Source organism: Pinus tabuliformis, chromosome 4_1, assembly GCF_031772625.1.
Source record: "Pinus tabuliformis cultivar Carrire ecotype Pingquan chromosome 4_1, CPIR1, whole genome shotgun sequence".
Taxonomy (NCBI): Eukaryota; Viridiplantae; Streptophyta; class Pinopsida; order Pinales; family Pinaceae; genus Pinus; species Pinus tabuliformis.
Genome location: NC_142303.1, coordinates 20,181,549 through 20,209,023, shown reverse-complemented (window position 1 = coordinate 20,209,023; position 27,475 = coordinate 20,181,549). Strand labels below are relative to the sequence as shown.

The 27,475-nt window shown below is 39.4% G+C and overlaps 1 pseudogene; it reads left to right on the top strand.

The window, feature by feature from the left end:
* The window catches only part of LOC149173999 (protein DAMAGED DNA-BINDING 2-like), a 76,794-nt pseudogene that overhangs the window by 4,522 nt on the left and 44,797 nt on the right, over nucleotides 1–27,475 (top strand).

Here is a 27,475-nt window from a genome sequence, read left to right as displayed (position 1 = left end):
CAAATTCATCATCTCTGATGCAAATTTCTTTTCACCCAATGCCTCTGCCAATACCTTGTCCGCTTGCATCCTCCTTGCTGAAGTTCTAGTTCTTGAAACGCTCCATACACAGACCTCTGTTGAGCTTCTCTCTCCATGATGGTCCCAACAATAAGCATTGGAAATATGCAGACCTCCCCTCCTCTCTACTACCATACGCAAGTTTTTCATTACCTTGAAGAAGTTCTGGTCTGCTGTGGCTAGTGGTGGGAGCGCTAGTGGATCTGTATACAATATATGCTTCTTGTGCATTAAACATTTTTGGAGATTGCATTAAACATTTTTTGAAGACTGTGTATACATGCTCTGAATGCTTTTTATTTGGTGCATTGGATTTTTTTGCATTGGCTCAGAAATATGTATGGTGTCCATGGTGCATGTGTTGAGAAAATACCTCATTAAAAAATCGATTGAAATCTTTTATATGTTGAGCCATATGTGATTGATATATAATGGACATATAATATATGAAGTGCACGTCAACTTTAGAAGTATTTTCTATCAGCAGAAGTATTTTTTTTCTATCAACAGAAGTATTTTCTATTAGCAAAAATATTTTTTATCATTAGAAGTATTTTTTTCTATCAGCAAAAGTAATTTTACAACACTCAGATTTTACAATGCATTCAATCATATCCATTGTGGAAATAGTTCTCACTGGCAAGGAGAACTATCTTGAGTGGTCCCGGATGATAAAACACACCCTCATTTTCAATGAGTTGTGGAAGTGTATTGGAGACGGGGACAAAGAGCCAGAACAGCCTACCTGAGACAAAGAGCTCGCCGTTTGGGAAAATAAGAACAACAAAGCCTATGCATTAATTGCAACATCTATAAGTGAAGAGGTGAGTTTCCATATTTCACCATTTTCAATTGCTTTCGAAGCCTTACAAAGGGCTGAAAGAACTCTATGACTAACATTTTGCACTTGAAGTTGTTCAACTCATGATTAAACTCTTCACTCTTGAATTACAAAATAATGATCCTCTTTCTCTTGCATCCGAAGTAAAATCTATAACGCATGATATCAAAGCCACTAAGCTTGAATTGGATATTCCTCTTATCTCTTTTCTCAAGACACTTTATCCTACTTACTCCAATTATCTTGAGTCATTGCAAGCAAATGGAAATCTCAAAGATATTACATTTGACTCTCTTGTGAAAAAAATTGTTGAAAGAGAGAAAGATTTTGGAAAGAAGAAAACCCCTGAATCTTCTGAAGAGGCTGTGTGCCTTTCCCATAAAGAAAAGAATATTTCCCAAGATTCTTCTAGAGGAAGAGGTGGTTGAAGAGGAAGAGGAAGATATTTCAGAGGCAGGGGTGGCAGACACTCTCAAGGAGAAAAGTCAGATTTGCACTAGATACGCTGCAAAAGAAATGGATCACATGATGCCTCTACATGCACGCTACCTTGGGACAAAATTGAGCAGCAAAGAAACCAACCCAAAGGTAAAAGTAATGACACAAACAGAGGTAAAGCACCTGAATCTTCTCATTATGTTGTGGCACAATGTAATATCAGAGTAAATGAAGATTTATTTAATGCTTCACTTGCTTCTTGGAAAAATGATTGGTTGCTTGATTCAGGAGCAACTTGCCACATGACTCATAGAAAAGATTTTTTGAAGAATTTACTGACAATGTTGATGGAGCAGTATACTTTGTAGACCAATCAAAACTCAAGAAATTAGGGCTTGGCACAATCAGGCTCAAATTTCCTGGTCTTCCAGACTTTCTTCTGCATCATATTCTACATCTCCCACAACTGAAGAGAAACTTGTTTTCCTTGGTCCACATCCACCAACAAGGTCACTCCATTCATATGTTTGATGGCAAGCTTGAGGTGAGAAAAGCATCTGACCACTCACTTGTCATGAAGGGGATAGAAGAAGAAAGCCTTCTCAAGCTGCAAGGTACCTCTGCTCGTGCACAACATTTATCATACAAATCTCATTATGAAGAAGGTACACTTCCATCAAGTTTATTATGGCATGCTAGATTTGGACATTTGAACTATGAAAACCTTCACTTGTTGAAGAAAAATGGTGTTGCTGGTTTGCCTACAATTCCTAGGAAACTTAAGCAATGCAATGCTTGTATTCTAGGAAAGCATAGCAAACAGTCTTTTCATAATTCACATTCAAGAGCACATAGAAAACTTGAACTCATTCATTCAGATTTATGTGGTCCAATGCCTGTTCCTTCTGCAAATGGAAACAAATATATGATGACATTTATTAATGACTACACTAGAATGTGTTGGGTTTATTTATTGAAGAACAAATATGATGCTTTTCAAACATTCAAGAACTTTCATAAATGGATTGAAAATGATGCACAATCTCATATTGGCTCTATTCACACAGATAATGGAAAATAATACACTTCAAATTAATTTGAAAACTATCTTCCCCAACATGGGATCAAACATCAAATAACTATGCCTTATAATCCCCAACAAAATGGTGTAATTGAAAGAATGAATAGGACAATCTTAAATATGGTGTGCTCCATGATGTTTTTCAAAAATGTAAAATTGAGGTTTTGGGCTGATGCATTTCTATGTGCTGTATATATAAAGAATAGATGTCCATCTAATGCTATCAGAAACAAGACTCCCTATGAAATGTGGTATGGGCACGTTCCTTCGGTAAAGCATCTCAGGGTCTTTGGTTCCACCTATTATTCCTTGATACCAAAGTTTCATAGAAACAAACTTGGTGCAAGAAGTCGTAAGTGTATCTTCCTGGGGTATTCAAATACCTCCAAAGCATACCGTCTCTATGATGAAGTCAATAAAAAGTTTGTTGTATCTAGAGATGTAATATTTCTTGAATCATCTAAAACTGACAATGTTGTTGAGTGGAAACTTGATCGCTTGGATAGATTCGCAAATGCAAAATCATTTCAAGAATTTGATAATCAGATTCCACATCTTGAAGGGGGGATTCCTATACTAAATCAACCTATGGAATCTTCTTCTGAAGAACTCTCTCCCCTGCATGAAACTCCAACAATGGATGATACTTTAAGTGATGTTATTGATAGAATTGGGATACTCAATCTTGATTCAATCCCAACTCAATCAACGGAGTAGCCTGGACCATCTAAGAAAGGTCCTCCAAAGTGGTTGACAAATACACTTGAAAGTGTTCATCCTGATGAGGTTGGAAAGACAGGAACTAGAAATTCAAACCGACAAAAATGTAGGTGGTGTAGATGACTCTGATTCACATGTTGATATGGATGTTTCTTATGATTGTGAATTGAATTTGTCTATAGATTTCGAACCAACTTCCTTCAAAGAAGCTGCTTCTCATGATGAATGGAAAGAAGCGATGCAAAAGGAGTATGATGCCCTGATAAAGAATGGCACTTCGAAGTTGGTTGATCCTCCATTAGGAGCCAAACCAATTGGCTGCAAGTGGGTCTACAAGAACAAGTATAAAGTTGATGGCTCACTTGACAAGCACAAAGCCAGGCTTGTGGCAAAAGGTTTTGCATAGAAGGAAGGGGTATATTATGAGGAGACTTTTTCGCCCACAGCAAAATGGGCTACCACCCAAACACTCTTTTCCCTAGCAGCTCAGAATGGTTGGAAAGTCCATCAAATGGATGTAAAAACTACTTTCTTGAATGGAGATCTAAAAGAAAATGTTTTTATGTCCCATCTTGAAGGATTTACTGTGAAAGGACATGAACATAAAGTATGAAAACTTGTGAAATCCTTGTATGGCCTCAAACAAGCACCACGAGCCTGGTATGAAAAACTAACTGAGCATCTTCTGAAACTCAATTTGAAACATTATGATCTTGATGATGAAACTTTATTTGTCAAGAAAGTTGGCAAAACAGTTGTATATTTTATGGTATATGTAGATGAACTTTTGATGACAGGGAACAATGAAAGCTACATTGCATCCATAAATAAGGAATTGAGGAAAGGTTTTGAAATGACTGATTTGGGCTATGTTCATTACTATCTTGGTATTGAAGTAACTCAACATCCGAGGTCCATATTTATTTCTCAAAATAAGTACATTGGAGATATTGTGAACATGTTTGGCATGACAGAATGCAATCCTCTTACTACTCTAATGGAACAAAACTTAAAGCTCACATCCATTGAAGGAAAAGAATTTGAGGATGCAACAAAGTATAGACATCTTGTAGGAAGTCTCAACTACCTAACTACTACCAGACCAGACATTTTGTTTGCTATTGGAATCCTCTCCAGGTTTATGCAAAAGCCTTGTGAGGGACATTGGTCTGCTGCAAAAAGAGTTCTAAGGTACTTGAAGGGAACTCAAGACTTTGGAATCAAGTACACATAGGTGGACGACTTCAGTTTGATTGGATACTCTGATTCAAACTTCGATGGAGACAAAGAAACTGGGGTATCTACTTCAGGCTATGCTATGAGTCTTGGATCAGGAGCTGTCTCCTAGAGATCACGCAAACAATCAGTTCCAACAGATTCCACAACAGAAGTAGAATATGTGGTAGTAGCTGAGGCAACAAAATAAATTGTGTGGCTCAAGAAAATTCTTGAAGATTTGTAGGTAAAACAAGTACAATTGACTCCACTCATGATTGAAAATACCTCGGCAATAAAGTTGGCCAAGAACCGAAAGTTCCATGATCGAACAAAGCACATAAATACTAAATATCATCTGATTCGACATCATGTTTAGGCCAAAACAATCCATCTCTGCCATTGTTCCACAAATGAGCAAATTGCAGACATCTTCACCAAAGTGCTTGGAAGAGAAAAGCTTCAATGATTCAAAATGATGCTTGGACTCACCAACATCCCTTCAGATTAAGGGGGGGAATGTTGAAACCTAATCATTAGGATTGGGTGAATAAGTGTAACTGGTGTAAATAAATAATAAGAAATATGAATAGTCACCAGGAGATGAAATGAACAGTCTCTCCCTAATGTATATAATAAAGACCAACCTAAATAAATAGAAACAAATTGATTTTGAGGAGTTATTGCCTCGTCTGACATGATCAAATATACACCAGTTACCTTTCGGGATCTCTGGAGCTAGAGAGTTATCTCTAGGTTGTCTAGAAGAGGTGGGAATGATCCTAGCAGCACTCCCTTGATCTGGGACACTGGGTGTCCTCTGCTTAATTACTACCTGATGGGATCTTGGTTCCTTTTTTTTCCCCTGTTTCTCCTCCTACTTCACGAATGTTGTAAGAATTCCCTTATTGTGAGGGAATTGGTCACGAATTTTCAATGTCTTGAAAACTCTGGTTAGTCCCTTCGGTTTTATTGTGGACCTCAGTGTAGGCTACAGATGGTGAGCCTGTGGCCTCAAGGGAGATAGTAGGTTGTCTGGAAGTAATGGTTTGGGGACCTACTGATGGCTAAGATTCAGCATTTCTTAAGATTTCATCGATAAAAGTTGATCATCTGAAGGTCACCAGTCCCTTATATTCTTCAGGTTTGGGATGTGGAATTGCATTGTTTTCTGGACTTTTCTTCTTAGTCATTCATGAAAAAATTCAAATGTTTATTTCTACCTTAAGTTCCTCGAAATTCTGCTGGAAAGTGGGCGGGGGAGTAGGCATTTTACTTGCTCTGTACGCAGGTTCTTACCTTTTGTTTTTAATACCCAGTTCTCTCTCAACAGACAAACATCAAAAACCTACTTCACTTTTCTGTAATTGTGCTGAAAAGTGGGCGAAGGAGCAAGCACTTTACTTGCTCGTTACATAGGTTCTTACCTTTTGTTTTCAAAACTCAATTCTTTTCCAACAATAATTATAAGGTATACATCACTCTTTGTAAGATGGCGACACTCTCCCTGGCAACGACACCAAAATGTTGGCTGATAATTGGCGTCTTTTAAAACTCCTAATTACCCCGCATTAATCATCAACCCGGGCAAGTCCTTTTATTCCAAGAGTGTACACAATAAGTGCAAGCTATAAATCTAGAGATTAATGTTTCTTAAAAGGAAGTATAGACCTTTGATACAATAATAAACAAATGCATCTAATAAACTCAAATTGCAATCATTAAAGGCAATATGAAATCTAAGCTTCGAGACTCAATCCTCTACTAGAATCGTAATCAAATCTCATTACAAGCAATTCAATTAACAATAGCATCAGCCAAGAGCACAGTATCAATAACTCATCTCTTCTTAGCTGATTCAATCTAAATCAAACTCAATCTCTACAAAGGAATCCAAATAGAAACGATGTCAATATGAGAGTTCAATAGCGATAACCATGCCACTAGTACTATCGACAATAGGAGCCATGCATAATGAAATTTTTTTCCCTGCTCTTGTGCCTCGCGGAAATTTGCAAGGAACTCACCACATAGATAGTTTTCCCAGTTGAACTGGACTCCTTCTGCACATTGTGCTGCTAGTGCAACCACCGGCGCAGGAACCTCATCCGCGCGGCACTTTCGCATCACCTTTCTTGTCAATATCTGTGTCAAAACCTTGAGTACAAGGTTGTTGATGCTAGAGATGGCATATCGTCACTTCTTCTTCTCCAACTTAAACTTTTTTTTCATTGCCTCTGTGAGGGCCAAATCGCTACCTTTTCCCTCTGAAATATTTTCTCGATCCTCCCCTGCGTAAGGTATTTGTGTAATCCAGTGAACCAGATGGTCTGTGATGGGAATGGGCTCCTCCAGCCACAAGCACCCATCATTCACCAAGCAAAGTAGTTGCCTAATGACAAAAATGGTCACTGGTGTGCGGTGGTAATGTGGCACCCAGAGCAGGTTTAGCAACCCTCCTTTCTCAACACCTTTGAGCCATTTGCACGGCCCCAAATCTATCATTCTAGTTGGCACGTCTATCTTCTGGCACATTAGCTTCAACATCACTAAATGTGGGAACTTACCGTGGTCTATGAGGTCCCAATCTTCAAATTTCAATACGGGAACTCGTCCTAAGTGCGCTCCCTCAAAAATAATATCGTTAGGAAGCAGCGGGGTTTGTAGAGACCTCTTGCTCTCATTTATATCCTTTGGAACCTTGGCTTTACCCTTTTGCGGAGGAACATATTCTAATAGCTTAGTGTTAGGGTCTGCACCCTGGGTTTCGACTTCCATCTCTACATCCTCCTCCTCCACTAGGATTTATTCAAACTCTTCCTCCTCATCCGCCTCCAAATTAATGGCCTTCCCCTTTTCTACAATGTGAGCTTGGTCCTCAGTGGATTTCTGGGCGAGACGTGCACTAGGATCATAGCGTGCTTATCCTTCTTAGGTCTCGGTGTGTGTGGTGATTTAGGGACCTTAGTGATTATTCTAGCGCTCTCTAGGGCTTCTACTTCTGCAATTTCCTGCACGGCTTCCTTGGCTGTCACTACTCTTGTGTCCATGGCTTCTTCGGGTGTTGACATAGTGCTATTCCACAAATCCCTCAGTGTCTCAGGTATTTTCTCAAACAACTAATTCACTTTCAGAGTCTCGAATAAGTCTCGGTTCATGAATACTCAAGTGCGCAACAATTTAGTTCTCAAATTACTAAGTGTTGTTTGGTGGACATCCATTTGTAATTTATAGCACCTTTTGAATTTGAATTCAACTGTTCCCCCCACATTCGGTCCATTAATGCTAGATTTGCGACAGATTTCCAAGAATCTAACCCATAAAGTCTGCCTTAAATGCTTGCCACCCGCTCCACTTGGATTCAAACCAACCATCAAATCATGAACAATGACTTTAATGGTCACTTTCCAGAAGACCTACATGCCAGTGTAGTTATCTTCACGTTGTCGTGGAACCTATGACACTTCGCAACTGTGCGTAGTCCTGACATCACGCAGTTCTCGGGCAGAATAGTTTATAGTTGCGCGACTTCTTTCAGCTTCCTAGAGCACTAAGACTATGCCACTTTCATATAGTCACATCGCTGGATCACCGGTGTATGGCTTCAAGCGACTGCCATTTACCTTTCCTAGAAAGGGTTCTCTGTTTATCTTGAGCAAATTTATCACGCCTCTGTCCGTAATCTTCTTAATAATATACAGCCCTAACCAGTGCATCTTGAACTTTGCTGGGAATTTATCAATCTTATTATCATACAACAACACTAGATCATTTACCTTGAATGTGCGTAGATTGATGTGTCAGTCGTGCCATGCATTTTCACGCTGATTTTGGACATGCTCTTGAAATCCAGCCAAAAATTGTTCTTCTTGAAGCTCATCCAATTGCGCGAGGCTCTCCTTCGGGGCTTCATGATTCATCATACCTTTGAGCGCTATTATGCACAGACTAGGCACAATGTATTCCATAGGCATTACAACTTCCACTCCATAGACAAGCCTAAAAGGTGTCTGTCTTGTCAGTTTCTTGCATGTCATCCGATAAGACCATAACACTGTAGGTATGTGTAGGTCCCAATCACTTTGTTGTGCATTTCATACCTTGGTCAGCGCGGTTTCTAGTACTTTGTTGAACACTTCTACTATCTCATCAGCTTGTGGGTGATACAATGTTCTCTTCTGTTGATACACCTGAAACTCTTCCATCAGTGCGCTAGTCGACTCATTCAGGAAGTGTGTACCATGATCGCTCGTCAAGATCTTCAGACATCCAAATCAAGTTAGTACATTTTTAAATAAAAAATTCATGTTAGTTGTGCCTGTGCAATCCTTCACTGGTTGTGCTTCTGCCCAACGAGTCAGATACTCCATCGTAATGATAATATACCTCGCGCCTGTCTTTCCTTGAGGTTTAATAGGTCCTACAAAATCTATTGCCCACTTTTTGAAAGGTTGCAATGTCATTTGTGGATTCAAAGGCATTTCATCCCTCCATGATGGCCTTCCTGTCCGCTGACATACATCACATGCCTTGCAATATGCTTTTGAATCCTGATGAAGGGTTGGCCAGCACAACCTGGCACGTAGAATATTCTGCGTGGTTGCTCTTCCTGCATAATGTCTTCTCACAGCACCCCCATGAATGTCCATGAGGATGCTACTTCGTTCAAATTCAGGTACATACCTTCGCAATATTTCATCATTCCCCATCTTGTATAGATGCCCAGCAATGACAAAGAAATCTGCCGCGCGCACCACTAATTCCTTCTTCTGCTGGATAGAGTATCCTTTCAGCATAGTTCCAGTTGTTAGAAAGTGTATTATATCTTCAAAATGTCCATCTACTATGCGTACAACAAATAGCTGCGTGTTAGGTAATCCTTCCTCCAAACTAGTAGGTTCCTCCCCTATCTCGATGCATGATAGGTGATCTGGTCCCGCGTTTAATCGTCTAGGCTTCGCAATAACTTCAAAATCGTATTCTTGGAACAATAAACGCTATCTGCAAATGTGCCCCCCAACATAGGCTTATTGACCAGGTACTTTAGCATAGAGTGATCTGTATACATCTTAAAGTGGCCTCTTAGTAAGTAGTGTCGATACTTCAAGAGTGCATATACCATAGCTAGTCCCTCGCGCTTAGTGGTGGAATAGTTCCTCTATGATTTCGATAATCTGCTACTTGCGAACGTGATAGGGTGATACAAGCCTTCTCCACCATCCTCCATCAGTACTGCCCCCAACGCTATGCATGACACGTTGACATGTACATGGAACTCTTTCTTCCAGTTCGGGAAGACTAGAATCGGCGCAGTAACCATGTTTTCTTCCAATATATCCAGCCTTTTCCTACAGTAATCGTTCTAGCAGAACGTTACATCCTTCTTCAACAATTTTTCCATTGGCATGGTGATTTGGGCATAGCCTTTGATAAACTTTTTGTAATATCCCATATGTACGAGAGTGGCGCGTAGTTGTTTCACACTTTTTGGTGCTTCCAAGTTTAGAATCACTACGATCTTCGCGGGGTCTATCATCAGCCCTTGTCTCCAAACCACATGCCCCAATAGGTTCCCAAAATAAATGAGGAACAAACACTTCTTGAGGTTGAGCGCGAATTGGTATCTTTGACAGGTATCCAGAATCAAGCGCAAGCTCTCTACATGGCACTTAACCAGCCAAAATATAGTCCAGCCATCAAAATAGACCTCCAAGAACTTATGAATATATTCCTTGAATGTAGTAACCACCACACATGAAAAGATACTAGGGGCATTCTTCAATCCAAACAGCATGACAGTATATTGAATGCAACCCCACTCAGTCACGAAGGTTGTTTTTCTCGTATCCTCTTGTGCCATTTTGATCTGGTGGTACCTCGAGAACCCATTAATGAAAGAATATGATTCTTGACCTCCTACATTGTCCAACACTTCATCCGTGAATGGAGTTGGGAATGGATCATGCACACAAGCGTCATTCAATTTTCTGAGATCCACGCATATCCTTATGTCATCCTTCTACTTCTTCTCTTGTACCACCATTGGGCTTACCCAATTAGATTCTTCCACAAGCTCAATGATGCCTGTTGCGAGCATTTTGTCTAGTTCTACGTAGGCCTTCTCCTTGTATTTTGAATTTAAGTGGTAAGGCATATGCTTAATTGGATTCGCCTCAGGCTTTAATGTGATCTTCATCACTCCTAGATCTCGGATTATTCCTTTCAAATCCATAAACTTGGTTGGGAATAAGTCCTGATATTTGCGGAGTAATTCAGGGACCTTATCCACTATCGCATCATCCCTGTAGTCTTCAATCTTCATGAATTTGGGTTCTACCTCCATACCAATGTTTTCCTGCTTAGTTTTCTCTGGCACGATTATATCAGGGTTCTCAATCTATGGTTCATGAACGTCGTGCTGGCCTTCTGTTTCTGGAATGTTAATATTATGTGGATCCTCATCCTCCTCTTCAACAATTACATTATAACATTTCGGCGTGTGACTTAGTTCCATTCAGGCTGAATCAAGTCTACCGACTCCTCTCTTCAACAGTTACATTATAACATTTCAGCGTGTGACTTAGTTCCATTCAGGCTGAATCAAGTCTACCGACTCCTGTGGTATCTTAAAGATGGTTGCTTTTACCTCTTGTAGCGCTTCATTAATACTGTCTCACCCATCCTCAAAACTAAAGGTCATCACGAACCCTTCGCGTAGTATATCCCATTCACCTCTCCCATGGCAGAGCTCTGTTTCTATATACCAGTTCATTGGTATAACATCTAGGGTATGACAGAACAGGTGCACCCACTTAGGTTGTGGCTTTTCTCCATAAGCCTACGTCCACTTGGCCAGATTCATGTGTGGATCATCCTTCCCATCATACTTGTCTGTCAGTCACACCTTAGGTTTCCAAAATCGTACTCGCATCGTTCTCCTACATTCGCACCAATCATCAAAGCTTCCTTTGTACATGCCCTACCATCTTGCGGGTGTAGTGCGTAGTACCAAATCGAAGGCTTGGAAGCATTACTTTTCCGGAACCTCCCTTTCAAATGCATCCAAGAAAGTATCAACCTCATTTATAACATCATAAGTAGGTAGATCTCTTACTTTTTTCGACACGTAGCATAGCGACCTGGTCATCATATTGCAATTCAACGTAGTTACTTCGTGTAATTTATTCTGTCAGCATTCTATTTCCTCATTAGAATCCGAAGTGGAGGAACTCTCACGCTCCCATGTAATCTATCCATCCGTAGTTGGATTCACCTAGTCTTGGTCTCGCATTGTTACCTTGTAGATGCAATCCTGATCATCATCACTCTCATAGTCACGAACTAGTTCTGTATAGCAAGATCCCTTAGCAGGATCCAGGGGTATTATTACACGCAGTGACTTCTTCTCAAATATCATCTTCTACTTATTCAGATTAATTACCCCATTCATATCAGTGGCCCAGTTAATTCCCAAGAGTGTGGGGTAGGGATTGCTGTCGTCAACAATCTCTATTACTTCAAAACTTGCCAGCGTGCTTGCTCCCTCAATATCCACAGTTGTTCCCTACAATCACCCCATGGGTATGATTTTTTGCTTGTTCGCCATTCTCAGCTGAATCGAAGACCATTGCAGCACAGGTCTCCCCATTCGCTCCCGTTGTAGCATTTTTTGGTTTCGATAATATAGAATATTTGAAAAAATGTTAAGTTAGGTTATGGACATAACAATAGTGAATAAAATGTTTTAATATATATATATATATATATATATATATATATATATATATATATATATATATATATATATATATATATATATATATATATATATATATATATATATATATATATATATATATATCTTGATGATGATGTCCACATCAAATAAAATGTTAGGTTAGATGTCCTAAAAAATCAAGACAAAAAGAAAACTTTAGGTTAGAAAGAAAAGAAAATAAATAAACTCTGAAAGTGAGCAAGTCTAAATGCCACTACTATTGTTTCTGCAAAATAATGATTATGTGCAGATTGTCTTAAATTCCACAACCCATGACAATCAAATAGTTTAATCTTGACTGCTTCATGCTTTCAATTTGATGTTATAGTTAGAGAATAAAGATCTGGCCAAACTGTTTAATCTTGGCAGATCAGTAGTTAGGTAGAGAATAATAAGGTGCTCATCAGTTTAATCTGAGCCCTTAGATGTTATAAGGTTAGAATTAGATAGTTTGCTTTTGTAAAATAAAAAGAAAGGAAAAGGGTTTGATAGCTTAAATGCACCCATTAAGTGAAGAAAAAACGATAGGATAAGCAAAGGGTAAGTAGAGAAAAGGTTTCAGAAGTTTGATTATTGATTGGAAAAAATGTACATTTATCATGTTTCTATGTCCATGAGGCAATTACACAAAGAAAACGAAAGTCTACAAGATCAATTAATTAACTTCCCAATCATCCCCTTTCATCCCTATATTTACTAATTTCCGCTTCCTACCTTCATACATTCATATTCATTCATTTTCCACAAAAAACCCCCTTTCCTAAGGTCAAAACCCTTTTTGCCTAGGGAAATTGAAAACCCCATGTAAAATCCCTTTTTATCTGAAAAACTCACAAAACGATGTTTAGCCTAAGTATTGATGCATATGCAAAAAGCAAATAAACCATGAAAAGGCATTATAATTATTCTATTTTTGTCTTTCCGCTCATATTTCATATATTTCCCTTTTCCGCCTATATTTTCCCTTTTCGCGTATATTTTCACTTTCCACTCATATTTTCATATTAACACTAACCTATAGTATTAAACCCCTAAAAATTCCCTTTTTCCCGTATATATTAACTCCCTTTATTAAATAAACCTAGAACCATTAGTTTTATAATAAAACTATATACTTAATGAAACATCTCATCTGCGGATCGTAGGCTTTTTAACATGCATACACTCTCCCCACATTGTGATATGCGATTGTGATGGGCCCAGACCTGACACTATATATATCAAAATCTATTGCCATATCGCATCCGCCCTTTATTGCAAGTTGCGACCGAAGCAATAACCCTCCGCCATTGCGATCTCTGATATGTGATTGGGACTTGGACCCGATCACATATCATACATGATTTATTCCCACGTCACATCTGGCCCCTATCACATTCCTTTGCGATGGGCCTTCCTTTGCTAAACTCCGATTTCTATATGCCATTAACCCAGACCCAATGTCATGTATCCACCCAAATTCATATTTTTGATGTCCGCCATATTGTGTTTTGCAAAGATTTTGTTTGTTAAATTATTTTTATGTTTTTAACAATGAGTCTGCCTAAACCTCCATTTAACTGCTAATCTCAATTTAAACTCATAATTCAGCCCATACCGCCATATTTAATCATTGGGCCCCTCCGTACGTCTCTTTCACTACATCACCGTCAGATCTAAGGGATTTAAATCTAACAACCCTCAGCAATTTCGGGTTGGCTCTCTGTATGGGCAGTACCCACCCAAAGAACGGTATTCCACCATCCTCCCTTGCTACGTGTCAGGCTTTAAAACATATCGGGTGACCCCTCCCAAAACTGCCAGCGCCTCATAAGTGGTGCGATGAAAACCAAAACCACCTCCCACATAAGGACAAAATATCCACTGTCCATTTTGTGCCATAATTCAAATAAAAGACTGTTTTTCCGTTTAGACGCAAAAAATGCCATTTTGCTCTGTTTTTCCTGTTTTACATAGCGAAGCCTCCATAAACCTCTACGACTAATAAAACCATCATTTTACCTTCTGACACACTCTGGACTCCTTCCAATATCCCTTCAACCTCTATAAATCCATTAAAGACGTTTTGTCACCTATGTTTTTCTTAACAGTTTATTTGTTTTGTAGGTAAAGACTCTTGTTCCAAGCTTACAAAGGAAGAATCATGCATACAGTTGGAAGACAAATACAAAGATCATATTAGATTACTTTACTATGTGACATAAAATCTAAAAGGATTTACTATTGAAAAACACAGTAAAAACCTGAAATACACAGTAAAGGTAAAAGAACATAGTAAAGGTTACTCAGCAGGGTCAAATGATATTTACAGAGTTTAAAGAGTATCAGATGAAAGGTCAAATGAAGGAATCAATGAAGCGTAAAGGATACAAACAATTTAGTAGCTTAAAGGGAAAAATATCAAACAACAAAGCCAACACAACCTGAATAAAAGGGACAGCAAGAAGCAGCTCAATAGCTGCCCCTACCTTCTTGCATGAAGATCTTTCCTTTCCTAGAATAAATCTCAATCAGTTTTAGGGATTTTCTTAGTTTCATTCTTGTATAAATGACTCTCTTCTTGAGTTATTATAGGTTCGAAGTTCATGATTCATTATTCATTGCTTGTTAAGTCTTGACTGTTAATTCTACTTTGAACCTGGAAGCCACCTTTGAAGGAAGCTTTTCTAGACACTTGATGTACTCAGTCTTTCTGGAACCTTAATATAAAGTAGAGGATTCTGAATTTGGCTTTACACAATTTGTGTTATCCTGTACGTCTTTCCAGTTATCAATCATTATGTTTTTCTTCATATGCTTATGACTTATAGAGATATCTAGGTAGGAATGATTGCATTGCAATTTATTCCTATAAGATCCTGAAGTTTTCATCTGTTAAGAGAATGGATTAATGAACTGCCTATTTAGCTAATCCCCTCTAATCAGTAAATCATCAGCATCTTTTGTAAGCTTAAGTATACTGCCTTGAACCTTTGGAATGTAGTTTAGAAGGTTTTCCTACTTATGATTGTTCTATTTTATAGTCTAGAAACTGTGATATTCATATTATTTTCTGTCTTCTTCTCACCACTGTTTTGATCTATATCACTGTGTAAAGTCTTATAGCAGCCTTTTGCTGAGATATTAATGTTATCCAAAGGATTTAGTATTTCAATTCTACATCTGTCTTCATTCATTGGTCTTCCAAAACTAAAACCAAAAACCCAAAACAATTATTTTAGATGCTCTAGTAGCTGACCTACTACTATCTCAGAGGTACAACATTCAGACTGGCGTCGTTGCCGGGGATTCGAATTTCAATTAAATTTCCCTTGGGAAAACGATATTCATTCATTATTTTCCTTTAAGGTGATTAAAGGTTTAGAAAGGTTAAAATCATTCACCTAGGCGACTCCACACTCCCAAGCTGGCACCTCTTAAACATACCAGATCTCGTCCAGAAGCTAACATAGTTAGTCCTCTATCAGATCCTGAAAGGCTTCTGAGAAAAGCCAATTCCAAAAGGGGACACCATCCATCTTCTTCTTCCTCTTTAATCCCATAGTCTAAAGAATTAGAATCATTTTACCCCTATAGTAATATCCCATATGATCTTGATTACTCCTACTTATCACCTAGGATTGCTGAACTTCTAAATAGAGGAGTTGATTTTAAGTCAGCCTATCTTATTCATTCATTAGAATCTCATCCAATACCCACACTACGACTGAGATCACCTAAAACTGAATCTGAGATGGGTGTTGATCTACCAGAATATAAACCCACAGATTTCATATCCCCTACCACCTATCCATTTCCTTCCATTTTTGATCGACGTGAAGCTTCTTCTTCTAAACAATCTGAGGAGATATTCTCTATATATACCAATCCTCTCTTTGAAACAAAACAAGGTATTCCTTTACAGGTCCCAAAGCTAGTTCTTAAGACTCCTTTGAAGTCTTTCAGGAGATCTCCTCCTCCTTCACCTCCAACTAGTTTATCTACCCCTAAATCACCATCTTCTTCCTCTACTTCTTCTTCATCCTCTACATCCACCCAAACACCTCATACTCCACCTGGACAACCTCATATACCTCAAGTACCTCATACACCACCTGTTGTCATGGCTTTTTGATCTATTGTACAGGCTAGATATGCTGCCTTAGTCTTACCTAATAACCTTGATGCATTCCCAACTGGATACTTAAAATACCTTCCCAAGTACAATGGAGAAACTAGTCCCTCAGCTGAGGACGATCTTCAGGCTTTCCTAGACTTTGCAGACAACATGAATATTGAACAAGAAAATTTTTATATGAGATTGTTTGTACAGTCACTTAAAGGAAATGTGAGGATTTGGTTTAGGTAGTTATTGTTAGCGCTCAAATATGCCTTAGGATGAGGAAGGCAAAACTCAAGGCCACATCAAACCAAGCTCAGCCTCATAGCTAGCCCTACGAGGACATGAGAGGGCTCTCTCCAGGTCTATCTCGCCAAAAGGTCTTCAAAGGGGCTGAGATGACTCAAAATTAATACTGATTTTAGGCTAGTAAAGAGATAGGAAAGTTTGATTTAAATTTTTGAGTTTTTTGTTGGAGAAAAGGGAAAACCAATTTTGGGTCCAGGGATAAGGCCAGATCTTTGCAGAATTCGAGTTGGGGCGAGGTAGGCAGTAGTCTTGATGCATTTGATCATGTGTATGGATGGATCAGAATGACTAGGAGTTGAAAAGGGCAAGGGAGAACATGGATCCTCTCCAAAATGGCGAAAACATGTAAAACTAAACAAATTTAAAGGAAGAGCACTGTAAACAATGGATTCAACCTCATTTACTCATTCATTTAGTTTCAGAAAGTATAAGAAGGGAATGGCATACATTTAAACATGAATAAACTTACAATAAACTAAGAGATAACACCATCAAGAACTGAAAGCCACAAGAATCCCAACAGGTGCTGCAAAACCTCTGATCTTTCCTTAGCCAAAATATGAAAAATATGTACAATAGTGTGCCAAAATCTTCCCAAGAGTCCAACCCTTGCTACTGACTGGAAATTCACATATATAGATCAAGCCAACCCATTCCCTAACCTCTAGGGATCGAGCTCCTCCTTCTAGGAGCAGTTTGAACAAATTCTAAACATGGACCAAGAATCTAGGTGACCAAAACAACCTGCCTCTAAAAAGAAGGAAACTGATTCATTACATTAATTTTTTGCTATTTTGTGAATGAATCATCTAGAATAAGGTAAATAAGTGCCAAGTTACCTCATACACATCAAATTACATCAAGATGGGTCAAAAATCACATCAAGAAGTGAAACTGGTGAAAACTGGCCGAATTCCTGAGCTGGAGGATGAAAATTTGACCAAAAACCTCTATGCGTAGCGCCCTGATCTCTATGCGTAGCGCGCCTTTCAGCCTATTTTTGGGGCACTTCTCGACATCACAATCAAGCTCAAAATAGTTGGTTGGAAAGCTCTGGATGTCTTCTATCCAGCCCAAGTGGAATTTCCCAATTTGGAGCTCATTTACCCCCTCAAAATTGCATTCTCCCAGAAGTACTTCCTGCTGTTGCAAAAGGTGGCAGCAAGGTGGTTTTCATGGTGTTTTTAGGCCTTTTGATTGTCCAGAACTTGATGAAATGCTTCGGCAATAACTGAGCATGCATAACTTACCATGAAAAACCCAAAAATACAAAATTTCCCTCCAGCAAGTGTCCCAATCAAAAGCGAGCGCATCAACGCACTACTCATATAGTTGAAAAAACTGTTTTTGGGACCAAAAATTTCAAAATGACAAAAATTTCTCCGAATTTTCTCAAATTCGGAGCGAAGACCCTCCATCATGTGTCATGCCTAGCCAGCGAAGCCTCGGCCAAAACTAGAAGTGGATCTAGCCTTTTTTTCCGTTTTAGTGCTTTGCTCAACCTCCTTTTCAAAATCTTCATTTTTGCTTTGCCAACATGCATGCGAGCCCAATAATGATGTTTCATGTGACGGAGCATGTCTTTGTCTCTATTGGCCTTCGCCAACAACTCCTCTAGATGTCGATTGACTTTCTCAAGCCAAAATTTCCGCTCAACAGGTGTCAAATCGCCAGGTATTTTTCGGGCCAACCTTCGGTCTTCACGGATTTGTGGCAGCTCTATAAGTGTATGCTAATCCTCTAGCTGCTTATTGCGCTGCTCCAAATATTTGATCAGACATTCTGCCTTCAGTAACTTCTCATTCAAGCTATTAATCTCAACCTTCTGCTCTTGGATGATCTCTTTCAGTTTCGAGCTAGGAGAGTTCCTATCCACATCACTCAATGTAACATCAACATCATGACCTCCTGAATGGCCCTCCTCATATATTGACCTCTTTCTCCTGTCCTGAACCTGTACCTGTACTGAAGAAGAAGGCGAGACCCCTTCCACGCCATGTGGAGATAGTACTCGTCGTGTAGCTACAAATAAGGCCCTGTGGCCTCGCTGATATGTCACATACACTAGAGCATTGACATGCTCGGTCTCAGGAATTTCAAACTGATGTGAAGGCTCTCCCTCATCATGAACTATCTCTTGAGGTGGCTGTGGCACTGTGAAAAAGTCATGAGAAATAAAATCCTCCCAAGTAATGCCCTGCTGTGCCAACTGATGCACTACTACGATCTTGATCAACGCGTAATGATAAATACTTCTATGCTGCTGTGCTGGGGTCTTCTTTTGTACAAAAAACACCATCCTCGATATGTTGCGATACATGAAGTATGGAATGTTCATCATATGTACCCTTGTAAAATGCAACAACAAACGGACATGGTACGCATAAAGACGCGAGAATCTACCCTCACAACTGAAATACCGAATGATGAGTTTCATCAAAGGTGCAAACTCATCACTCAGGTATTGGAAAGGAAAAACCCTGCTCAGGTGCCTCATATACCCAGGTTTGATGTATGGCTCATAGTAGGATTTCTCTAACTGCTGACGCTTATCCCATTTTTCTCCAATATTTGGTATCCTAGTGGCCTGTACAATAGTTTCTGGTGACAAAATGAAATCAACTCCGGCGAGGTTTACATGGCCATCATGTAAATGTAGAACAAACAACCGATCTAGTTCACAATGATGTTGGATTTGTGAAATTAACTCACAATAGTGGTAGCATGACTGACAGCAAAAACAATCCATTGCAAGTGGGCAAGCCTGCAATTTAACCAAAGAAGTAGGCTCTTCCTTGAGATGCTTACCACCTTTGCCACCTCTGCGAGGCCTCCGTGGCACATTACCCTCTGTTGTGGAATCACTGTCATACTCCTGCTCATAAACTGAATCTGTGTCTGACATGGCTTTAAAAACAAGATGTCTGCAATATGTATGTTGATATAGGTGTGGTGAAATCAAAATTTCAATGTATACTCAAAACCCAAACATGTTACATATGTACCAAAGCATCATAGGAAACAAGCCACAATGGTAATAACTCTGTTTCAGTGGATTGGCATAAAACAATCACTATTTTGATCACAAGGAAAGTTTGACAAATGAACAAAAAGTGTAATGTGCAGCCTTTGCAATGCTGGCTAAAATTTGCCAAATGAGTATGGGACTGTATTTCATCAATGGAGAATGGGAAAATCTTCACAAAGCCACCCACATGCCTTTAAAACCCTAAGGAATAAATCTGGTATGAAGCATAGGGTTTCACCTTTCTACACCCAACACATTAAGTTTCCCACCTTAAACACACTACAAACATTTTAAAATTGACTGAGCAGCCATCAAAAACCTACTTGCAAGCTTTGGAGTCGATTTGGCAAGATCTGGACGCACTAGCAAAAATTTCTTGGTGCTGTAACTGTGTGCGTATCGCACAAATCCAACGCGTAGCGCACAACAAGTGCGTAGCACCTGTGGTTTTTAACACTGGCTGGTGAGGCCCAGTGCGTAGTGCGCACTATATGCGTAGCGCACACCCTGTATGGGTAGCACACGCCTCCAAACACTGTCCATGGGTATGAAAACACGGCTTCGGCCTTCAAGAGCTCAAACACGATTTCTGCCTTGGGATTTTTGAACAAATGAAATTGTTTGCCCCTTTTATATGTGAAGAAAATATCTCACCAAATCAGATTTGATTTAAATTTGTTTGCTAACCCACTTTTATAATGTTTGGCACTTTGTCATTCGATCACTTAATATAATGTTGTTCTTTGGCTTTTCCTTGCTTTTTCTGAGTCTTGGACTGATAATACTTTGTTGACTTTTGCAGGGATCTGGCATTTGGCTTTGGAAAAGATCAGAGGCTTGCTCTGAAACTTTTTGAGATGAAACAAATACAATTATTTACAATAACAATTTTTAGTTCCAAAAAAGAGTTTTGGACTAAAAATGTTTTCAAATACTTTTTGAGAAAAAATATTAAATGAGAATCTTTTGAAACCAACCTCATGGCCTGCGGGCTTTTATTACATGTATGCAAAGGACTGAAAACCCTAGACTCTAGGACTAAAGACTTTTTTAACGAAACTAATCATTTATGACAATGAATGCAATGATCATGTAATTCGGTGATTTTTAAGAAATTTTTGACTAACCCTGCAGGGACAAGCATGAGGAAACACAAGACAACCAGACCCCCTCGTCAGTCAATGGCATGCCACTAACGAAATGTAACGAAGTGGAATGAGCGAGACACCTAAAAATGATATGTAAAAGCGAAAAGATCTCTGACGAAGGGCTATAAGAACCGACTCTAACAGTTACCAGCAGCTTCCATTAGAAATTGGGAAGAAATTACAACCATATTTAAAAATCAATGGGGTGTGAAAAAGGATCCTCTTTATTTCCTCAAAAAATTTGAAGAGCTTAAAAGGAACTTTGGTGAACTAGTATAAGATTTTATCAAAAGATTCAATAAACTCTATCACAAAATGCCTGCTGATTGTAAGCCCCCTGTAGTAGTAGCTAAGTCTAGATTTTCTAAAGCTTTTGATGATGACTTTGATGTTATGCTACGAGAGAGAACTTCAAGAACTCTTGAAGATATGCAAACAAATCCTATAGAAGTAGAAGCAAATAGGGCAGCCTCAACTTCTTTAAAACTTAAGGAAGAAAAGGCCCAAAGAAAACTCAAATCTGTTCAAGAAGCCTCTAGTTCCTCTAAGACTAAATCAGAAGACTCAAAAATAGATGAAATAACATCTCTTCTTAGAAACCTATCAAATAGGATTTCAAAGATTGAGACCCAACCTAGAACAATACAACAAACAGTTGCTAGACCCGAAAATCAAAATTAGGGTCAGTATAAAAGAAATCCACCACTACAAATTCTTCAAAGACCTAGTAATGATCAATACGTTCCTACTCCTCTATTGATAGATGACCAACAACCTAATGATAATACTATGACAATTACTAAAGATATTAATAGTATGGATTCTTCTTCCAATCAAACAACCATCATTCCTCTCTCACAACAATATCAAGTTCAAGAAGATCAAGAAGCTTCACAGGTCTCTAAATATCATGCTTTCTCTAAATTTTTAATTGCAAAATTAAACAAGAGATCTTAGGCCTAGGCTTGGTCCTGGGAGACCTCCAAAGGAAACTCCAATAATAGAACCACGTACCAAAACTGCTGAAGCTCAAACAACTCTTATTCAACCCTTAGATTAGTCAATTGATACTACCTAAGCTGGTAAAAACGTTTTGACTACATTTAATGTTGAAAAAGAATTAGAGAGGGTTAAGATACCAATTCCATTGTCATAAATTTCTAAAAACCCTAGTTACAAAAGCAAAGTCACAAAATGGATACAAAATACCTCGGTTGATGCTGAAGGTGATGTCATAAGTCTACGAGATGAAAAACCAGCAGTAGTTATTGGCCCTAGTTCAGACATGATAGATGAGATAGTGCCTCCTTTCTATGTAACTCTTAAAACAAATGATTCCATGTTGTATAATTGTATGCTTGATTCAGGAGCATCACACAACCTTATGCAAAAATCTATCATGGACTATTTGAAACTTGACATAACTAGATCCTACCATGACTTATACACCTTTGATTCTAAAAAGGTGCCTTGTTTGGGATTGATCAAAGATATAGTGGTTACCCTTGCTTAAATTCCAGTGAAAAGGATAATACTTGATATTGTTGTCACAGATATCCCTCCCAAGTTTGGAATGCTCCTTTCTAGGTCTTGTTGTGCCAAATTACGGGGAACTCTACAGATGGATATGCCATATGCTACTATTCCTATTTATGGAGGAGAGAAATTAAGATTATTTAGAGAGGTAATATTTATATGTTGGGTTGTGTTATATTCTTTCCACGTAGTTAATAGGGGGTTTGAAGGACACCCATAACCCCATTTTATGGGGTCCGGGGCAGCGCCCTGGAAAATTTTGGTTTTGGACCATATGTTAGGTTGGGCAGACCCACCTATGGTTTTGTGCATGATTTTCGCACATGTTTTTTGGACGCGATGGTTTTTCGGTCCATGGTATTGGACGCGATGGTTTTCGGTCCATGGTATTGGATGCTTCGGCACGTATAAATATGTATTGTAACATTGAAAGGAATATAATGAAAAATCAAGCTGGTAGTCCCGGTTTTGGGATCCAGGGAAAAATCTCTGTGCATATGTGTTTTATGGGTTATGCTCTTGCATTGTTTATTTTCTTTGTTTAAGAATTCATATGTAGGTAATTTATGTACAGGGTTAAAACCTACATTTGGTATCAGAGTTGTTTTGGCTTCAAGGGGATGCCTTTGTTGCTGAGGGGTTTCACTTGGGCCTGTGGTAGACCCTGTTCAGTGGGAGATCTTCGAGAACGATTCTGGTGGTGAAAGAAGATGGCGAGCAGTGGAAAGATAGAGATTGAGAAGTTCAATGGTCAGAATTTTGAGTTGTGCAAACTCAAGATGGAGGATCTGTTGGTGGATAAAGATCAGTGGATCGCGGTAGATCCGGGTACTAAACCATCGGGAGTGACCGATGAAGAATGGAAGAAGTTGGATCAGAAGGCAAAGAGCACAATACGATTGTGTGTCTCAGATTCAGTATTGCTGAATGTATCAGGGGAAGCTACGACAAAGGCTTTGTGGGTCAAGTTAGGGACTTTGTACCAATCTAAGTCTCTGGTGAATAAACTGTTCCTGCGGAAAAAGCTGTATAACCTGACGATGAAAGATGGAGACTCAGTGACAGAGCATTTGAATACATTTAATACTGTGGTAAGTCAGTTATTATCTATTGATATTAAAATTTCAGATGAAGATAAGTGCATCAGTCTGTTTTGTTCTCTACCAGATTCGTGGGATAGTCTGGTTATTGCAATAGGTAGCAATGCAACTGCTTTGCAGTTTGATGAAATAGTCTCAGCCTTGCTGACGGAGGAGATGAGACGGAAAAATATGGACAACCAGAATGGTGATGCCTTGTCTGTATGAGGATGGTCCCAGAACAGAAACAAAAATAAGTCATCGAGTGGGAGATCTAAATCTAGAGGGAGATCTAAATCTCCAGGAAAACCTACAAAGGTGGTGTGCTGGAAATGCGGAAAGGAAGGGCACCTCAGAAGGGATTGTAAATCTAAAGCTCTTGATAAAGGAAAGGGATCTGATGATGCTCCTTCTACAGAGGCAAAAACCACCTCAGATGAAGGTGGGGATGTGTACTTGGCTTCTTCAAGTACACATGTAGATCATGAGGCATGGTTGATTGACTCAGGTGCATCCTTTCACTTCACTCCCCATAGAGAGTGGTTCTGCGAGTATGAGAAATACGATGGTGCTGATGTCTTCTTAGGAGATGATAGGAAGGCTAGAATCATTGGTCGGGGAAAAGTAAAGTTGAAGTTGCAAGGTGGAAGGGTTAGAACACTTCCGGGTGTTCTACATATTCCTGCATTGGCCAGAAATCTGATTTCTGTAAGCAAGTTGGATGATGGAGGTGTAAAGACGGTGTTCGAGAAAGATACCTGCAAGATGGTTCGAGGAGCACTGATATTGATGCGGGGAGTTCGGATTGGAACTTTGTACAAGCTGCAAGGTAGCACTGTTGTTGATGGGTGCAATAGTTCTATGGTTCCTGAAAATGGAGTAGAAAATCTAGTGGTCTCTAGAGAGAAGACCATGTTGTGGCATCAAAGGCTTGGACATATAGGAGAGAAGGGCCTTCGAATACTTCATAGTAAAGGTATGGTAGAAGGTATGAATGATAGCTCTCTGGATTTTGATTTCTGTGAAAATTGTGTGTATTGGAAGCAGAATCGGGTGAGTTTCCCGTCTGGTGGTAAGAGGACGAAACAGATATTAGAGCTTGTGCACAGTGATGTGTTTGGACCTGTGAAGGTTCCATCACTGGGTAAGTCTGTGTACTATGTATCATTCATAGATGACTTCTCAAGGAATACATGGATATATTTCCTTAAGAAGAAATCTGAAGTCTTTGACAGGTTTAAAGAATTTAAGGCTCTGGTGGAAAATCAGACAGAGAAGAAGATAAAGGTGCTGAGGACAGATAATGGTGGAGAATTTTGCAGCAAGGAATTTGAAGAATTTTGTAAGAAGTGTGGTATAGCACGGCAGAAGACTACTCCATATACACCTCAGCAAAATGGAGTCGCAGAAAGAATGAACAAGACGTTGATGGAAAGGGCAAGAAGCATGCTCAGTGGTGCCGGGTTAGGACAGGAATTCTGGGCAGAGGCGGTGGATACTGCATGTTACCTGATCAACAGATTACCTTCATCAGCGTTGGAGGATAAGACTCCACAAGAAGTATGGACTGGTAAGAAACCCTCTCTTTCACATCTAAGGGTATTTGGATGTGATGCATATGTACATGTTCCAAAGGAGAAACGAACCAAGTTGGATAGTAAATCTGAAAAGTGCATCTTTATTGGGTATAAGGATGGTTTAAAGGGTTATAAGCTTTGGAACCCAGTCACACGGAAGGTTGTGTACAGCCGAGATGTGTTGTTCAGAGAGGTAAAAGATGTTATTCAACATGAAGTCCAACCAAAGGAACCTGAGAAGATAGAATTTGAGCCAAAGGAGGAAGAATCAGACTCTGCAGCAGAGGAGGAATCAGAAGATGAAGAGCCACAAACTTCGGTTGTGAGAAGATCAGTTCGAGAAAGAAGGCAGCCAAAAAGGTATAGTCCATCTGCTTTCAGTTCAAATTTTGCTTTGTCTGTTACTGATGATGATCCCAGAACTGTGAAGGAAGCAGTGGATTCAGAGGATGGAAAACTCTGGAAAGAGGCCATGGTCGATGAAATGGCATCTTTGCACAAAAATGAGGCTTGGGATCTGGTGGAGTTGCCGGCTGGAAGGAAACCCATTGGCAGCAAATGGGTGTTCAAGAAGAAGACAAATGCATAAGGAAAGGTGGAGAAATACAAAGCTCGGTTGGTAGCAAAAGGTTATTCCTAGGTGCCGGGAATTGATTTTGGTGATATTTTTTCTCCTGTTGCCAAGGTAACTTCTATTATATTACTTTTATCTGTTGCTGCTGCTTTTGATTTTGAGGTAGAACAGATGGATGTGAAGACAACGTTTATTCACGGGGATTTGGAAGAGGAAATCTACATGAAGCAACCTGAAGGCTTTGCGGTGAAGGGTAAGAAAGAACTGGTATGCAAGTTAAAGAAGTCTCTGTATGGGTTAAAACAGTCACCAAGGATGTGGTATCAGAAATTTGATACATTTATACGGGGACTTGGCTTCACTAGAAGCAAAGCAGATCATTGTGTGTATTTTAAATTAATTGGTGACCGTGTTATTTATCTGGTCTTGTATGTGGATGATATGTTGCTGGTTGGAAATGACAAAGAAATTATTCAGGATTTGAAGACCCAATTGTCCTCCAAATTCGACATGAAAGATCTTGGTGCTGCAAACTATATTTTGGGCATGGAAATTAAAAGAGATCGGGCAAAGAGGAAGCTCTGGTTAAACCAGAGGAAGTATGTCGAGACAATACTACAGAGGTTTAATATGCAAGATAGTAAACCAGTGAAGGTTCCTATTCCTGTAGGTGTGAGGTTATCTGCTGAACAGTGTCCCAAGACACAAGAAGAGGAAGAGGACATGTCTCGTGTTCCATATGCAAGTGTAGTGGGTAGCCTGATGTATGCAATGGTCTGTACTAGACCAGACATTGCACATGCAGTGGGAGTATTGAGCAGGTTTATGTCAAAACCTGGGAAGGAGCACTGGACAGCAATAAAGTAGGTTTTCAGGTATTTGTGTGGCACTAGTGATTATGGTTTGTGCTACCAAGGAAGACCAGGATTGGACAGAGTGTTGGATATTCATGGCTTTGTTGATGCAGACTGGGCTGGAGATCTGGATCAGAGAAGATCTACAAGTGGGTATGTGTTTAACCTATTTGGAGGTGCAGTCAGTTGGATGAGTAAGAAACAATCTATAGTGGCACTATCAACTACAGAGGCAGAATACATGGCAGCCACTCATGCAAGCAAGGAAGCAGTTTGGTTGCAGAGATAGTGTTCAAGTATGGGGTTAGTACAGGGAGCTATAAGAATAGATTGTGACAGCCAAAGTGCAATTTTCTTGGCAAAGAACCCTGCTTATCATTCAAAGACAAAGCACATTGATGTTCAGTATCACTTTGTGAGGGATATGATAGAAGACAGAAAGGTGTTGCTGGTAAAGGTGGACACTTTGAAGAATACTACAGATGCATTGACAAAATCTGTGAGCTCTGAGAAGTTCTCTTGGTGTAGAGAAGCAATGGGAATCTCAGGGCTGAAAAAATGACTAAGCTCTCCTGTGGCCCCCTGTGGAAAGAAAACAACAAGTGGGAGATTGTTGGGTTGTGTTATATTCTTTCCACATAGTTAATAGGGGGTTTGAAGGACACCCATAACCCCACTTTATGGGGTCCGGGGCAGCGCCCCGGAAAATTTTGGTTTTGGACCATATGTTAGGTTGGGCAGACCCACCTATGGTTTTGTGCATGATTTTCACACATGTTTTTTGGACGCGATGGTTTTTCGGTCCATGGTATTGGACACGATGATTTTTGGTCCATGGTATTGGATGCTTCGGCATGTATAAATATGTATTGTAACATTGAAAGGAATATAATGAAAAATCAAGATGGTAGTCCCGATTTTGGGATCCAGGGAAAAATCTCTGTGCATATGTGTTTTATGGGTTATGCTCTCGCATTGTTTAGTTTCTTTGTTTAAGAATTCATATGCAGGTAGTTTCTGTACAGGGTTAAAACCTACATTATACATACTGTTTGTGAGACTGACCAGCCAAGGAACCATCCAATTTATGCAATAGATCAAGACTTTGGTTGTTTTCAACTCACTTCAAACCAACATAA